The following is a 16,880-nucleotide window of genomic DNA, read 5'->3' on the forward strand; positions in this document are numbered from 1 at the left end:
GAGAGCCTCAGAGTAAATGTGCAGGGTTTGTGTGTTCTGTTTGTGATGAGGAAACATTATAACACAGATCAGAAAACAGATTAACACACTCCATTTAACCCAGAGACACAGAATCAAAGCCAGGACGTGCTTCTTGTACATTTTCAGTCAACCAAGTCATGTTGAAATTCCCAATGACTTTACACTCAGCACTTCCACTCATCCGTGTGTGTGTGTGTGTGTGTGTGTGCATGCATGTGTGTATATGCATGTGTGCGTGTGTGTATGTGTGCATGCGGGTGTACGCATGTGTGCATGTATGTTTGGATGCATGTGTGTATATGCATGTGTGTGTGTGCGTGTGCAAATGTGTGTGTTTATAATATGTGTGTGTGTGTGTGTATGTGTGTGTATGAATATGTGTGTGTGTCTGTGTGTGTGAGTTTGTGTGTGTGTGTGTGTGTGTATGAATATATGTGTGTGTGTGCATGTGAGTTTGTGTGTGTGTGCGTGTGAGTTTGTGTGCGTGTGTGTATGTGCATGTGTGTGCGTGTGCATATGTGTGTGTATGAATGTGTGTGTGTGTGCATATGAATTTGTGTGCATATGTGTGTGTCTGTGTGTGTGCATATGTGTGTGTATGAAAATGTGTGTGTGCGTGTGTAAATGTGAGTTTGAATGCATGTGTGTGTATGCATGTCTCTGTGTGCATGTATGTGTGTTTTGTGTGTGTGTGTGAGTGTGTGAGTATGCGAGTGAATTTGAATGCATGTGGTTGTTCGTCTGAGTTTAAACACATGTTTGTATGCGTGAGTGTGTGTGTATGCTACATGTGTGTATGTTACATGTGTGTGTGTAAGTGTGTGTGTGTGAGTTTCATAAACCCTGCGTCTGAACAGGTTTGACATTTACGGCTCCTTCGGCTCCTTCAGCTGTTCAGTTCGCACATGCCCAGACGCGCTCACCGCCGCGGGCCCCAAGTCCTGCTCCTCTCTCTGTCCCTGCTCCTCTCTCTAAAATATCACAGACATATCACAGAACCGTCACCGCAGGACACGGGATCGAGAAAAGACTTTAAACTGCACAAGGAAGTGTTTAATCTCATCAAATCCCTCCTCGTGTCTCTCGTTTAATAAGACGTGTCAGGACATGTCCCAAACACACCTCATATGAAACATGAAAACCTCACTGGAAATGGAATCAAATGTTGATTGTAAATAAAATTATTATGATCCTGAATTATATTTGCTTATCCAAAGTCAGCGTTGGGGAGTAACAGATTACATGTACTGGAGTTATGTAATCAGAGTACAAATTATGAGTAACTGTATTCAGTTACAGTTACTGTTTCAATGAGTGGTAATTGGATTACAGTTACTTTGTTGAAATAAATGGATTACATGGTGGTATTTTCCTGTTTTCACATTTCGGACTAAATCCCCAGGTCTAAACTAGATCTAAACTAGATCTAAACTAGATCTAAACCAGGTCTAAACTAGATCTAAACCAGGTCTAAACCAGGACTAAACCAGGACTAAAACCAGGTCTAAACTAGATCTAAACCAGGTCTAAACCAGGACTAAAACCAGGTCTAAAACCAGGTCTAAACTAGATCTAAACCAGGTCTAAAACCAGGTCTAAACTAGATCTAAACCAGGTCTAAACCAGGTCTAAACCAGGACTAAACCAGGTCTAAACCAGGACTAAAACCAGGTCTAAACCAGGTCTAAACCATGCTGCGTGGACGTGTCTCCTCCTCTTTTATCAATAATATTTTTAATACGGTTAAGTAAAGTCTGGGCTTTTTATTGTCTTTTAGCAGATAAAACTTCTTATGTTACGATATCCTGGTCTTTGCTTCTCTACAGCAAATCAAGTAATCCAAAGTTTTCAGATTACGTTACTCACTTTAAGTAATTTAATGGATTACGTTACAAACTACATTCTGGGATATATACTCTGTAATCTGTAGGGGAATACATTTTAAAGGTAAACTTCTCAACACTGTCCAAAGTTAGTCTTGTCACGATACTAAAATTTCCAACTCTACTAAGATACAGGCTCGATACTCAATCAACTCTCATTAAATGATAGTACTTTCTTCTTCTTCTTCTATTCCTGTGTGGTTTTATATCTGTGTAATCCCTCAGTGGTCTAGGTAGGTTCCATACTGGTCCAGGTCTAAACCAGGTCTAAACCAGGACTAAACCAGGTCCATGTGTGTATACTAGTCTGTGTGCTCTTCTACTTATTGTGATCCAGCTCCAGATCATTCTAAAGACATTCAGGAATTCAGGAAAGGTTCTGCTCTGTCCTGTCAATGGGACTTTTTTTTTTTTTTTTTTTACTATCGATACCTGTGAAAAATGAGACTCTAGTTTCAATTCTAGTGTAAGTATTGATTTGTATCAGATTTTTGACAGCCCTCTCCAAAATGAATCATTTTGATTTTGAGATGATCTTTTTGAAATTATGAAATGGAAGTTGATAAAGACACACTGACCACACCAGATCACACTGACCACACACCAGATCACACTGAGCACACCAGATCACACTGACCACACACCAGATCACACTAACCACACACCAGATCACACTGACCACACACCAGATCACACTGACCACGCACCAGATCACACTAACCACGCACCAGATCACACTAACCACACACCAGATCACACTGACCACACACCAGATCACACTAACCACGCACCAGATCACACTGACCACGCACCAGATCACACTAACCACGCACCAGATCACACTGACCACGCACCAGATCACACTAACCACACACCAGATCACACTGACCACACACCAGATCACACTAACCACGCACCAGATCACACTAACCACGCACCAGATCACACTAACCACGCACCAGATCACACTGACCACGCACCAGATCACACTGAGCACGCACCAGATCACACTGACCACGCACCAGATCACACTGAGCACGCACCCGATCACACTAACCACGCACCCAGATCACACTGACCACGCACCAGATCACACTGACCACGCACCAGATCACACTAACCACGCACCAGATCACACTGACCACGCACCAGATCACACTGAGCACGCACCAGATCACACTGACCACGCACCAGATCACACTAACCACGCACCAGATCACACTAACCACGCACCAGATCACACTAACCACGCACCAGATCACACTGACCACGCACCAGATCACACTAACCACACACCCGATCACACTGACCACGCACCAGATCACACTAACCACGCACCAGATCACACTGAGCACGCACCAGATCACACTGAGCACGCAAGAAATCACACTGAGCACGCACCAGATCACACTGAGCACGCACCCGATCACACTGAGCACACACCAGATCACACTGAGCACGCACCAGATCACACTGAGCACACACCCGATCACACTGAGCACACACCAGATCACACTGAGCACACACCCGATCACACTGAGCACACACCAGATCACACTGAGCACACACCAGATCACACTGAGCATGCACCCGATCACACTAACCACGCACCAGATCACACTGAGCACGCACCCGATCACACTGAGCACGCACCAGATCACACTGAGCACGCAAGAAATCACACTGAGCACACACCCGATCACACTGAGCACACACCAGATCACACTGAGCACACACCAGATCACACTAACCACGCACCAGATCACACTGAGCACACACCAGATCACACTGAGCACGCACACCAGATCACACTGAGCACGCACCAGATCACACTGAGCACGCACAGATCACACTGAGCACGCACCAGATCACACTGAGCACGCACCAGATCACACTGAGCACGCACCAGATCACACTGAGCACGCACCCGATCACACTCACCAAACACCAGATCACACTGAGCACGCACCAGATCACACTGAGCACGCACCAGATCACACTGAGCACGCACCAGATCACACTAACCACACACCAGATCACACTGAGCACGCACCAGATCACACTGAGCACATTTGGATTTAGTACAGACTGGTTTTGTGGAATTGTCCATTCAATCCTGCTATGCTTCCATTGTAGGGAGTATTATACTGTACCTCTGATGACCAAGGCCAAGGGTTAGGAAAATGTTTTGGGGTCGTTAACATGCTGCAAAAATAACTTTAACAAAACAAATGTGACCCCACAGCCTTATCTCAACTTACAGCATGAAATAAAACACAAAACAATTAAAATACAACATTTTATCCCTCTTTATAACTACACATCCTAATACATTACCATGACAACCAGAGCTACATGATGACTTTTCCAATAACACTCTGAAAGTGACTATGAGCAGTAACCATACAGAGGCTGAGCTGGCGGTGTGGGTCTGGCTCACTCAGCGTTGCATAGTTAACTGTATATCTTGTTTTTTTCCTCAGGTGGAGCAGAGACAGAGGTCAGCGTGCCTAAACAGGACCCTAAAGTGGTCATAGAACACTTTGACTCCTCTAAAGAATATAACTTTAACATCTACACCGTGAGAGGAAGCGAGGAGAGCAAGCCCCTGCAGGCCAAACTCGAAGGTACAACTCTCCAAAAGTCTATTTGAAATCATGACAACACTAACCAGACACAGACGTGCACACATTCAGAATAACACATGTACTTTCCAGTAAATGCATGTAGATATTTTTACTGGTATGTCCAGAGAGGGGCCAGAGTTCACATGGGGTGAACCCAAACCCGGGCATGTGGAGGTGCCTCCCCCAGGAACATTTGAATCAAACACACAACATGATCTATATAATATATATATATATATATATATATATATATATATATATATATATATATATATATATATATATATATATATATATATGAATATACTCGTGTATCAGATGTACATGCAGTACTGCACAGCCCCAGTGAGTACACACAGCAGCTCAACTCTGTTATGGTCCCAGCTGCACTGAGAGAAAACAACAACAGGTCACATGACTTAACGTGAAAAGTCAATGTATTTTCAAATTGTAATGAAGACATTCTTCAAATATGATTGTATGTATTTATTTGTATTTATTTGTATTTTTATTTAGCTTTTTAGCTTCTTTTTTCTTTGATCTGTACGTGCCCAGGGTGGTGCAGAGGGGAAGTAGCTCGTACTTAAACCTGGCACAGAGCCTTTGTTTTCTCTTTGAGATGAATCTTTTCTGTGCCCTGTCCTTGTTTTAACCCTCAGGGGTTTCTTTAAAAAAAGTCACATTCAGAACCGTAAACATAAAAGCTCACTCACAAAACAGCTGTAAAATCATCATAGGTGAATATGTGTTCATACTTTTTTGTGGACATTTATGTCCTTAGGGTTGTGCATGTTCTCCCTGTGTCTGTATCTGTCTACTGTGTCTAAGCTTGACAGAACAGTGTTCAAGTGATCCAATGCAGTGGCAGTTTATTTTGGAACTATAAACTTCAACAAGAATTAGGACTTTCCACAAAGTTTGGTGTCTTTAGCCTGGAATTGAAATAGTGGGCTGATGAAATAAATAATAAATAAAAGTCAAAGTGAAGAGCTGTATATAATATCTGTTTTAATGTTTGACTTGTGTCAGTGCAATAATCATATGGATCTGATGTGGAGTTTAGCAGCCCTCCTCTAAATGATTTACTCTGACTGTTCGGCCGACTTGAGCCTATTCTGTCATTAAACTCAAAACTTCATTAAGAATGTGAAATCTAACAGTGTTTGTTTCCTTCAGCTCAGTCTGCAGTCGCGTCTCAGAGCAGGTCCACCGTCACTGCCACTCGAGAGAACAACGCCATCTCAGAAGGTAAGAACTGAATCTGAAGATAACTCATGTTTAATATACAGATATTTACAGATACAGATACAGATATTTGTTTCCTACAGATGTGTGTATGTGTTTGACCTGTTTTTAAATAATAAAGTGTGAAACATGATTTTACTGAGGCCTGGTCTTGGATCATGTTTATCAGAACTACTGCGGACAAGAAACAGAAACTTAAGACGTCTGGATACAGTTAAAGGTGCACTGTGTAACTTTTTTGGTTGCTCCATGGAGATGTTATTGTTTTGTCTGGAATTCAGTATGATACAGTGTAACAGTATAACCTCCACTCCAACAGAGCTGCTGCACCCACAACAGGGACGCCATGTTAGCACTAGTGGATTATGGGTAATGAATGAGTTGCTTTTGTGTGTGTGTGTGTGTGTGTGTGTGTGTGTGTCATTAAATTAAATTATAGACAATGATTTATCCTAAAACTAATGACATTCAAGTTGAGAATAGATTGTGTAGATTTTGCCTTAATTCTTGTAATATCTGCTCATCTGGTTTATTTTTCACCTTCTTCTATAATGAAAAAAAGCTCCTTGGAGATGTTTGTGAAAAAAAACAGACTTTATTTTAAAGCCCTGTACCTGACGTTTACTGATACTGAAGTTTAACTGATGTGAATTGGATAAACTAGTGACAGTACGATGCTCTGTGATGTGCAGATGCTCCAGCAGTTAAATCCCTCAGGTCACAAAAATCATTAGTTTAACTTTAGTTTGGGATTTGATTTTCTACAGTTCATGTTTCTAAGCATCATTAATATTATCCATATGAACGGTGTTAAACAAAAAGCAATTGGGATTGTTTCTCTTTAATCTCCTTTGCTTCTATAATAAAGTGTTTAAGGCTAATGGACAATACACAGACTTAAAGTTTTTGAATCATTATTAGACTATGTTTTTATCATTCATTTATCATAAATTAAATTCAAATCTGCTGTCCTTGATAATGTGTTCATCTTGGTGCAACAATAATCTGTATAATGACATTTGTTCATTGTGGTTCACAGTGTTTGTTTGTGTGGCAGTTCTGAGCTGTTGCAGTCTGGGGTTTGGAGGTGCAGCTCTAGAAAGTACACAGAAACCACTGTTTGACAAATAAAAATGATAAGAAAACACCTTCATTTTGTTCATACAATATGTCAAACCTTTGGACAGGATTCTCCCAGTGTGATGTCATCAATACACAATTTTCTAAAATAGAACTCTACTTCCTGTCATTTTTAACATACATACAAATTGCTTCTTGATTTGTGTAAAAGTATAATTTATATTTACCTGTATTATTCCACCAAATGAAGTCAGACACACTTTAAGGCCTTGTTAATTTGATAAAATAGATTCTTAGCGTGAGAGGAGTGGGCTGTTGGGGATGAGTTTAATGCCATACTGTGGAACATTCAAGCACACCAGTAACATCTCCATGGAGACAAGCAGGTGGCAGACTCTCCATCAGAAAAGTTACATATTGCAAACAATATTTAAAGGACACATATGATGCTGAGGATCAGTATTTCACATTTTCTGACTTCACTTTTGGAAAATACACGGTGTCCCAAAAAGTTGACATTATTTCACAGGCCAATAATTTAGGCAATTCTTGTTGAAATAACCTCAAATTTTCACAGAATGTACAAACAGGTCAAGGTTTTATACTGGATGTTTTATTTTTGTTTTGTTTTCAGGTTGAGTCATTCAATCCCAAAGAGAAATCGTTTCAGTGCTTTGGGTGTCTTGAAAGGCGACATATAAATGCAACCATTAATTTATTAATAATTTTGCTTCCTGGAATCTACTCACACACACTCACATAAGACTGTGCAGCAAAATCCAGTGCAAAATTTTGAAAAAAAAACAAACTTCACCAACCACCAATTTGAGGAATTTGAGGAATCTGGATTTGCAAACGGACGTCTTGGGGCTTCGCAAGAGTTTTTCATGAACTTGCTCTTGCTTCTCTTCTGATGTTGATGTTGTTCCAGATCCTTTAGTCCTGCAGAAGCAGAAGCAGCTGAACTCTGTACATTTTTGGTACCAGGTCCAAATCTGTTGCCAGTTGGTGAAGTTTTTTCCAGTTGTTGCATTGAAGCTGTGTGCATTGTGTGTGCAGCGGATTCCAAGACACAAAATGACTCAACCTGAAAACAAACAAACACTGAAAAGATTCAATATAAAATCTTGAACTGTTTCTGTACACTCTGTGAATATTTTCAACAAGAATTGCCACAAATGATTGGCCTGCAGGATGATGTCATATTTTTGGGAGTCCCTGTATATTTCATAAAGTACACTTGTGTTTCCAGTCAGCTGCCTCTGCTTTTCACAACACAAATGAACAATACGAGTGTAAACAAACTCCTTATGCCCATGAATGCTCTGCTCATGAAGACATGCTGTACTAACTGAGACATGCTGTACTAACTGAGACATGCTGTACTAACTGAGACATGCTGTACTAACTGAGACATGCTGTACTAACTGAGACATGCTGTACTAACTGAGACATGCTGTACTAACTGAGACATGCTGTACTAACAGGGCCATAGTGAACACAGTTTGATCATAAAGTGACTCCAGTGATGGTTTATGGGTTTAAAAACTGCACAGGAGAAGTCCAGACTTTTGTCTATGATGCAACAAAACAGACAACATGTGAATAGAGCATATTTAGACTACTTTAGATTGGATTTTAGTGTGTTAATGAAACAAGTATGAATGAAATAAAACACAAAGAAGACAGACCCAGATCTGCTTTTGAGGAGGCCACAACAGAACAGGGAGAATCTTATTCTGCACCTGTTCTGTAATGTCAAGACAAGTAACAGAATGTTGTGTGGGGGGAGGTGGGGATGATTTAAAAAACTCTGACAGTTATTAGTTTGTTTGAAGGAGCGATTTATTGATTTCAAAGTGTAAATACAACAATAGTGTTCAGATATAAACATCATGGGCATGTTTGTGTCACAAAATGCATTTGTCATTTTTCTGTCATTTTCTCATTCTCCTGTTGTTTTCCTGTAGTATTTTCTTTTAGTTTTTGTTTGTTTTACATGAGTTCGGCTGTTGTTTTATTGTTGTTTTCTTATAGCTTTCCTGTAGTTTTTGCTGCAGTTTTCCTGTCATTTTCCTGTATTTTTCCTGTAGCTTTTCTCTAGTTTTCCTGTAGCTTTCCTTTTCATTTTCCTGTCATTTTCCTGTCCGTTTTTGTATGGTTTCCTCTCTTTGCTCCCGTCTGTCTCTGCCCTGGGGTCTTGGGTCTTAATCACAGTCACAGTGAAATCGGCAGACGCAGCGTCGCCATAAAACTCAGATTATAATTATGTGACAGGAACCGTCAAATTATGACCTCGGGCCGTCACCGCCACTTACATCTGATACATCTGTGTGTGTGTGTGTGTGTGTGTGGAGGGGGCAGAGAGGAGGGGGCATAGATCAGGGGTGGGCCATTATTTTTTTCCATGGGGCCACAAGAGAAACAGAAAATGTCATTGTTCAGACGAGCTGCTCAGACTGGGAAGAGTTTATGTTCTGACTCAGCAATGAAAAAGTGAGACTGCCGAACAGCTTTAGTCCAGACATGAGGTCAAATGATAAAATATGTTTATTTTGTGATTCCAAATGAGCTTAAAGGAACAGGTCAGAGTCAAACCAAAGGGCCAAATGTGGACTGAGAGTTGGACAATGCCCACGTCTGACAGAGAGGAGGGGGCAGAGAGGACGGAGCATAGAGGAGGGGGCATAGAGGACGGGGCATAGAGAGGAGGGGGCATAGAGGACGGGGGCATAGAGGAGGGGCATAGAGGACGGAGCATAGAGGAGGGGGCATAGAGGACAAGAGGAGGGCATAGAGGACGGAGCATAGAGGAGGGGGCATAGAGGAGGGGGCATAGAGGACAAGGAACATAGAGGACGGAGCATAGAGGAGGGGCATAGAGGGGACAGAACATAGAGGACGGGGCATAGAGGGAGGGGGCATAGAGGACAGAACATAGAGGAGGGGGCATAGAGGACGGGGCATAGAGGAGGGGGCATAGAGGAGGGGGCATAGAGGACGGGGCATAGAGGAGGGGGCATAGAGGACAGAACATAGAGGACGGGGCATAGAGGACAGGGCATAGAGGACAGAACATAGAGGAGGGGGCATAGAGGACGGAACATAGAGGACAGGGCATAGAGGACAGAACATAGAGGACGGGGCATAGAGGACAGGGCATAGAGGACAGAACATAGAGTACGGGGCATAGAAGATGGGGCAGTATTTCTCGTTGTATCAGAAACATGCCACTGTCATTACGTTGGCAGAGCGTTTGTTCACTGATCCAAAGGTTGGCGGTTCAAAACCCGCCCTCGTCGTAAACGTCACTGGTACAGCGGTCAGATCCAATGACCCACGGGTTGGCGAGGAGAGAGAGAGGGAGATGAGGAGAGAAAAAAGGAAAGGAGGGAGAGAGAGTTAGAGAGAGGAAGGACAGGCTCTTTACGACATCAGGGAAATTGTCGTTGGTTTGTCCAGAGACGTGTGAGTGCGGGCGGCCCTCAGCACCCACAGGACAGACAGCTCTGCTCAGGGGCTGGGTGCAGGGGGAGGGGCTCAGTGCTCTACATCTCCTACAGAGCGAGACACATGATTCTGCCGCTGTCCTGGAGCGCGAGGAAGCAGCGGCAAAAAACACTCTTCTGTTTGACTCATGTTTTTGGGGTCGTCTAAGCCCTCGACAAAAGTGGGTGGGCCGAGGTGTTTTCTTTTTCCAAACCTGAGCGGCTCTTAAGTATGTAATTCCTCCTCGGTGACTCAGGGCTCTTCGTGTCACTTTAGGTCATGTTCTTGTAGTGCAGATGAGCAGAGAGAGTCCAGGTTTTTACAGTAGGTTTGTCAAAAGGATCGGAAATCAGAAACAAATTGATACTAAAACATTTATTTCTGTATTTCTGTATTTATTGCTTTGGCATCAATTTAAAGAGAACAACAACAACAGAAAGACATATTCCAACCATTATTTGCCTTGGCTTGTCTGCATGAACAAAAAGAACAGGGAGGAGATAAATCTTATGAACCCTGCTCCTTTCACAGATTAAAAAACAAACAAACAAACAAAAAAACAACAACATTTCTTTAATAATCAATCCCCATCCCAAAAACCAAACCAAGTCTCCAATGAGCCACATGTATGTTACAATATCTCTCTTGTGCTTTCATTCACTTTAACATTTTTCTTAGTCACATCGTTCATCATTATTTTATCCTTGTACCTCCATTTTCTTGAATTTAGAAACACTAGTGCGACTTTTAAAATCATGATTTATCAAAACCAGATGCTCATTTGATTAGGTATTGATACTAAAAAAGATTGACAGGTCAAAAATGAGCCTTCCTGAATGTCTATACAATGATGTTGAGCTCTATCAGAACAAGTAGAAGAGCACATAAACTTGGATGCTCTTAAGCCTCCAACCCCATCAAAAAACAACTGTGCCCCCCAATCCAGAGCCACTATACACGACTCCACTCGGGTGTCCCAGCACGACTTCAGTAAACTACAAATGCACCACCCACAGAACACACAAACACACACGGAGCAGACAGCGACCGCACAGCGAAACACACCCACAGACACACTCATCACTCCACGCCGACGAGGAACAGAACGGAGTAACGAACCGAAAAAGCGAGTGCAATGTGCCACTTCTAGACACGACTGAACAATTGAGTCACTGCGAACACGCCGACAATCCGTTGGTCCCAGACACACCCTCCCTACACGCCACAACTGAACAAAGCCCAGAGTCACCGTGAACGAACAAACAAACAAAACCACTCACCCATCACACTGTTGGGTTTCCTTTAAAGTCCGGTGTGGTTTATTTGTGAAAAAAGTAAAAAAAAAATAGACCATTTAATGACAGTGCGCCTTATAATCCAGAGCACCTAATAGTGCGGAAAATACGGTACACACATGGCCACTATGGAGTAGGGCTGAACGATTTTAAGAAAAAAAAAAATAGATTTGTGATTTTTCTGGCAGATACAGCAATTTCAAATTCATCCAGTTTTTTTTTTTTTTTCTAATCAAGTTTCAGTGCACATGAACATTTGCAAACATCACAGAAACTTACATCATCAGAGTCCTGCACCTGCGATTTGGTGCAGGACGTAAAGTTCAGTTTACGTGGACAATAAAAGCTGTGATTGATCCTCTCGATCATCGCTCTAGAGACTCTGCTTTTCTTTCTTTCAATATACATTGAGTAATAATAATGTTTACACTTTACAGAAACATAACTTATAACCACATGGCTCATTTTTATAAACGAATCGCTCTGATAAAACCAGCTCTTTCCTTGTGCGCTGATGTGGTTCAGCTTCTGTTGGACTCAGTGGAATATGAGTGTTCTCTCTGTGACAGAGGATGTGCTGCTGCTGCTGAGTCTGTTCTGTGTTTGTGTCGTGTTGGAGATGGTTCATGTTAAACTTTACATGAACACCAGGTTTAAATCCTCACCTCCTAGTGTTGTGGTGGTGGATTAATTTGCGGCGTGTAGACCTCGACACACATCCATAAATCAAAAGCGACGGTGACAAGGCGACAGTGGCAGTGTGTGTTGAGTCGACGTAGAACTAAACTTTGCCCTTAAATTGGGCTTTAAGAGCACTGCAAAAAAAAAAAAAAACACGACTTTGACACTCTCAGAATCTTGTTGTCTGAGATCGTGATTTTGGGTCCAAAGTGACAGATCATTCTGCCCAAGTGTGGAACCTACCTGGACCACTGAGGGATTACACACATATAAGGACTAGGGATGGGCATGATTAGTTGATAAATAGATAATTGATCATTAAGAATTTCGTTGATTACGTTAATATTTTATCGACAAACCGAATGTAGGTCGCTGTGCGTAGCGTGGGGTGGCCAAACGTCCATTTTTCCGTGGACATGCCTGTGTTCCACGTCCTGTCCTGGCCGTCCAGGTTTTTGTTTTTTTTTCATAAAGTGATGCAAATGTTCGGGTTTTCATTTCCTTTCATTGGAGCCATTAAACTGAGCGTCTCTCGTAGCTCTCTCTGCACTCAGAAGGAGCGAGCAGACACAGACAGTCGGTCAGTCTGCAACATGCCGAAGTACAAATGTGCATTTAACAATGACTTGTACAAGAAATTCCCCACTTTCCATCCCGGTCGGGACAAGTGTGAGGTCATGTGCAGAGTGTGCAAACAGCTCATATGTTTCGGTGTCCAGGGGGAGTGCCAGGGACCTCAAAAAACATGAAAAAAGATTTACCAGGTGAGAGTAGCTCAGTGTGGATGACGAGGTCCCACCTCCCACCCCCCGTACAGTGGTTTTCACAAACGCAAACCTGGTCACACTAACCTGTATTCCACTGAGTCGTGTCCTTTATTCCGACAGAAGTTGAACCGTATCAGCGCACAAGAGCTGTTTTTTTCTTCCCTTAGTTTATGCAAATTAGCCGTACGGTTTCTATGAAACTTGCACAAATCTGCATTAAACACATTATAATGTCACACGGGCTGATGTGTTTATGGTTTATATGTTGTAAAGTTGAATTTATTTATGCAGATTAGTAGTGCTGATAGTAATAATAATGATGATAATTTTAATATAAAAACATTAATGATGAATCAATAATCAATCGTTAATTCTCCCAACGATCGATTTAAAATTTAATCGAATGCCCATCCCTAATAAGAACACACGGGAATAAAACTGAAAGTACCATTTAATGTGGAAAATCACATTAACTAAAGATTGTTTTTTTTTTTTTTTTTTTTTTTTTTTTTCAGAAATAGTATTATGGATTATCTGGTCTATCCCTTACTATCCAAATGGAGTTTGAAATGTTCGTGTCGTGACAACTGTAGTTCACAGTGTGGACGAGCAGAGTTGACTTCTCATTGTGCTGTGGAGTCCTTCTCTGTCGCGGTTCCTTCGTCTCAAACTGAAGCCAAAACTGTGCAGAGTTTAACAATCTTTGGCTAAACTCATTGTCTAAAATAAACTACAATAAAGTGAGCTGGACTCACAGTAAAGGCTCATGTGGGCTCAGACGTCTGATTCACTCTTTGAGTCTGTCCACAAAATCTCCAGCAAACACCATGTGTGACAGAAAATTATAATTAAAATGTATTCTGGATTATAGGGAAATTGAGGTAGCGGCAGAGTGGTTAGCCTGTCTCCTCCTCTCAGCAGAGGTTGTGGGTTAAAGTCCTCATGATGTGAGTGCTGGTGATGTGCTTAACGGTGAACTGTTAGAATGGGATCAACATTTTTAAAAGAACCAAGTCTTTTTCTTTCTCTTTTCTTTTACACTGATTCATAGAAATGAGAGGCTTGTCCTCATGAGGAGGAGGAGGTTGTGGGTTAGACTCCTGCTCTCTCTGAGGTGTGTGCATGTTGCGGCTCCTGGGTCCCTGCCCACACATGCTCAGAATACCTGTGTCGCTGCTGCAGCTGGAGAAGTAACTCACAGTCACCGAGCACACAGCTGAACCTGTCACTCTGTTTGGTCGGGCTCAGTGATATGGGAACATATGTTTGTGATTTTTCAGACAAATATTGTGATTAGATTTGTGATTTCAGTTTTAATAACAGGATTCTGTTCAAAGTTCACATTTTAAACACAAAGAATTGACAAAAGACAAAATATTAACAGACAAACTAATACAAGAGTCACATTGTGAACATGTTTGCGCAGATCTAAACCACAGAGTTTATGCAGAATAAACAGATTTTGTTGTTTGTGGTGGAAATGATGCTACTTCAGTAATTTTGATCAGATTGTAATTAGGTTTGTAGACCTACTGCTTGGACTGAACAGATACATAATATTAGGCCTGAATGGTCCAAACCAAGACTATCTCAGGTCTAAATCTGATCTAAACCAGGACTACTTTGAGACTGAACCATAGTCCAGGTCAGGTCCAAATGAGGACTAAACCAGGACCACACTGGAAAACAAACAATATCTAACTAAATGAAAATGACTTCAATTAAGAACATTTGGCTTTATTAGAATCGATTCAACTTGACAAGTCAAATGATCGACCGATGGAATAAGTGTGTTTTTCCTCATTCAAGCAACATTTGATTTACTTTCTTATTTTAAGTGTAAAAATGTTTTGTTCCATTGGCAGATCATTTTACTTCGTCAAGTGAAACTGGCTCAAATCGTGATAAAACTTTTTAATTCAAGTCATCTTAACTTCGCTAGATTTTAGTTTTTTTGCTGTGTGACATTAAACCAGGACTAACCCAGGGCTACATCAGGACTAAACCAGGACTGAACCGGGACTAAACTGGAACCAAACCAGGACTAAATTGCGACTAAATCAACACTAAACCAGGACCAGTTCACACCTCACCTCATCTCCATTACGTTTGCTTTTGCTCTACTGTTGGGTTATTAGTGGAGGTCAGAGGGGCTGATGGCAGAGAACAGCAGCCTCTCCTCCTTCAGTCTGTCCCAGGGCATCTGTGGCTCCAGACGTGTTAATCACCGTGTGTGGAGTGAGTGAACGGTGACTCGTGTAGTGTGAGTGTGAGGCGTGTAGCGTTGTGATGATCTGTGTGTGTTCTGTGTCATGGCTCCTCTGTACACAGCTCCGCCTCCTCTGTGTCTGTGTCGTCAATCTGTCATCGCTCAGGTCCTCCTCAAACACTGTAAAACACCCCAGAAACATCTGAGAACATCTAAAGGGCTGCTCCACCTGACAGACAGGAGCGGAGACGGGTCTGACTGATGAAAGCCTGCGCCTCCATCTGCGCTGACAAAAACAAAATGTACATCTAAAGCCATAATACGCTTTTCTCTGATCTATGTTCTAAATCACAAACAGAGCTGGAGTTGTACGCCGTCAATACACACGCACCGTAAAACATGCATTCGGGCGTATTGTATTAATTCACACGCACTGGGTTCAAGCAAATGATCTATGCGTGCGAGGAGAAATCTGTGACCTGCGCTCGAAACAACCACTGGGAGGCAAACGCATCCTCGATCCAAGTTGATTTCTGCCCGCGCGAGATTCATTTCTGCTCTCTCGTGCGGGAGGTAGATTTCTGAATCCATGTATCATTTGTTTATTTATTTTTCAAAATAAAACCAAAAATAAGAAAATGAAAAAAAATTAAAATAATAATAAATAAAAAAAAAATAAATAAATAAATAAAAATATTCTGTTCATTATTTGTCTCCAAAACCAAAATGAAAAGAAAAAAAACAGATAATGATTTGTTTTTTCAGTTTTTCGTTTTTGTGTTTAAATGAAAGACAAAAAAAAAAAAAAAAGATAACGGCCATTTCCCCTTAAACTGCGATGCCGGACTGAACCAGGACTGATTTAACCCTCTCCAGGCAGGCGTTGCAGATTTGCAACAGCTAAATTCCAAGTACCTACTTACTCCACATCCGTATTTTATGAGCTTTTTTAATCAGGAGCCTTTTCTCCCATCCATGCTGATAAACGTGGACGATGCAGACTGTGCAAGAACGACTACACACAAACGACCTGCCAGAAGTGCAAAATACTTTTTTTGTTTACAAAGGATAAAAAAGTCAGAATTGTATATTACTACCCCATATTATAATTTTCCCCAAATATCAGATTTTTCCTGATACTAAAAATGTATTTGAGCCTGAGAGGGTTAAAAAACAGGAAACTGTTATTCGTTATCACGTGCGGAGATTATTCTCTCGCTTGCAGTTAATATTAGGGTTGTCCCGATCCGATCACGTGATTGGAAAACGGCGCCGATCACGTGACTGCGAACTCGATCCGGACTCGAACGTTATGATCCGATCAGGTATCGGATAAATTATATACATATATAACACACAGAACACACAGGATACAACAGTTTTTCTGAGGCGCAGGATTTGCTCAGGGACGTCCAGTCAGAGTGACTGTCTGTCCCAGCGTCTGTTGTACTAGAGGTGCACTTACACTGGGACTTTTGGGCCGTGCCGTACTCTGGCGCTGTTACCTGTGGTTCTGCGGCCTGTGTTCACACCTGCACGGCTGATGGCGTCATTGCACAGCACTGTTTGTTTGCGTGTTGAGG

General features: G+C 41.8%; 1 protein-coding gene across 1 annotated transcript in view; it reads left to right on the top strand.

The window, feature by feature from the left end:
• Positions 1-4,500: 4,500 nt before the first annotated feature.
• LOC110156493 (collagen alpha-1(XIV) chain-like) overlaps positions 4,501-16,880 on the top strand; it is a 109,208-nt gene continuing 96,828 nt past the window's right edge. Inside the window, 2 exon segments of the mRNA XM_055157208.1 lie at positions 4,501-4,531; positions 5,708-5,779. The gene's annotated coding sequence lies outside the window, so the exon portion shown is untranslated.

This window comes from Boleophthalmus pectinirostris, unplaced genomic scaffold (assembly GCF_026225935.1).
Source record: "Boleophthalmus pectinirostris isolate CB_2022bp ecotype Guang Dong unplaced genomic scaffold, ASM2622593v1 HiC_scaffold_21, whole genome shotgun sequence".
Classification (NCBI taxonomy): domain Eukaryota; kingdom Metazoa; phylum Chordata; class Actinopteri; order Gobiiformes; family Gobiidae; genus Boleophthalmus; species Boleophthalmus pectinirostris.